The sequence below is a fragment of the Trichoderma ghanense genome (genome assembly GCF_004382785.1).
Source record: "Trichoderma ghanense strain CCMA-1212 chromosome Unknown scaffold_2, whole genome shotgun sequence".
NCBI lineage: Eukaryota > Fungi > Ascomycota > Sordariomycetes > Hypocreales > Hypocreaceae > Trichoderma > Trichoderma ghanense.
The window spans coordinates 1,387,635-1,389,700 of NW_027395665.1; positions in this window are offsets into that span (position 1 = coordinate 1,387,635).

Sequence of the window (2,066 nt, forward strand, 5' to 3'; positions counted from 1 at the left end):
CCTTCCACCCCCTCAAACCCCAAATTCCCCTTGCCCTCGCCAGAAACTTCGTTGCAGCCTTCCATGTTCTTTTTTTTCTTCATGGAAGACTTCCATGGCTTGAGTCAAAATCGGCCGGCTCGCACGTGAGTGGTCCCAATCCGGCTCGGCTGGCCGACCCACAGCACCTGCACGCATGCATCAGCAACCTCCGCACTTCTTGGGCCCCCTTCTGGCGAATCTTTGGGCCATTCAGCGGCCACGGATGTGCGCCTTGCATCACGGCGGTTTTCATGGCTTGGAGCTGTCTTTGGTCTTTGTCTTGTTCTGTCTCTTTGAGCTGGGGAGGGGGACATGGGGGAGCTACCCTGGCCTGGCCTGGCCTGGCCCCCTCCGACCGGCGTGTACATGCTGGTACTTGTACCTGTGATGATGATGACTAGGTTTTTGTTTTGATGTGAGCTGTCTGTTGCTGGACGCATCAAAGTCGAGCCTCCTCGTCTGCCACCCAGCCCATGGACACAGCACGACTAAGCAAGCAAGGTAGGGCTGCTGGTGCTATTATTATTATTACTCGTTCGTACATTCATACATGGCATCAAGTGACAGGATGCAGTTGGAAGCAAGCAGCAGAGCGGGCCTCCCACGCTGTCAATTACCTGCAAGGTAAACTGTATGAAGCATGTACGGGCTGCTTATTCGCAGCGCCGCGACCGACGGCCTGGACTGTGTCTCCCCACGCTTCCGTCCAACGCGACCTGAACCGGAGCCTTGGTACCGCGCCTGGACATGACGAGTCGCCCCTTGGATGGATTAAATCGCTGGCATGAATAGCAGCAGACTGCTCTCGGATCTAATGTCTGTATGAGCGCGGAGATGGAGCCAGAGTGCGAACCTTGTATGCAGTGGCAGGTGCAGCGCATTACAGTACATGTACATTAGGCACATGCACCTGGTAGGGAGCCGTCGATGATAACGGAGCCCGGCGCCAAGTCTCGGTACGGATCTGTACTTGTACTCGGGTGCTTCTCTCAAGCACTGCAGCTGCACGGAATCGAGTCCAGATAGGGCTCGCCTTTTGTCCTTTGCTCCGGCACCTTTATATCGAAGCCCTCCCTCGTCCGTCCTTGTTTGCTTCCCCCCCCTCCCATCTCCTGTGGTAGCAGATAGGCGCCGCGCCGATTCGCCTCAGCCCATCAACCGCAGCCCGTCGCGCCATGGCGTCGTCGAGCAGGTTCCCTTGCCCATGACTCTCGCCTGTCGCCTGCTCCATCGCATCACTGTGCCTCGTGCTCCGTTGTCCGGCTCCCTTGAGAACGGACAAGTTCAATTGCTATCAGGGTACTTGTCAGCTACCCGCGACCCGTGCTTCTTCCTCTCCCCCAACGCAGGTACTCGCCTTGGCTCTCGTCTGCGCCGTCTCACCTCGCAGCTGCTCCCTGCTTCCCAACCCCCCCATCCGCCTTCGCACCAGCCGCCCTTGGCCGTTGGGACGAGTCTGACGACGACACGCAGCAACGACTCGCTTCGGCCTCGTCTGCGGCTCGCCTGTGCCCTCAATTGCTCGACCCTGACGGCATCGCATCTCCCCCATCGCCCTGCCAGAAACGCCCTCGCGCCGATCCCTCTCGCTCTCGCACGGCTGACGTCTTGCCCCTCCGCCAGCGTCCGACCACGACTTGACTAGCTGGGACTAGCGGCACAGCAGAGCAGCAAGCAGCCCAAAGCCTGCATCTTGCGCGCCCCCCAGTCGTGCCCAGAATCTTTCCGAGCAACCTCCAGCCCGCGGCCTTGCAGGGCGAGACACCAAGGCCGACACTAGAAGCGCCGCTAGACGCTCGCTGCTCCCCACTGTGCTGCTGCGGCGCCGGAACCAGGCCAGGCCAGCGACCACAAAGCAGCCACACGCCACTGCGCGCCATCCACAGCATCAATCTGACATTCAAGGTTCTTCCAAGCCCAGGCTCGGCTTCGGGTTCTATTCGGTTACCCATCTACATAGCCAGTTGCTCTGAGCGCTGCTGCTCTGGCTGCTGCTCCGGTGCCCGTCCACTGTCCCGGGCTGTCGAACCCCCCCCCCCCCCCTT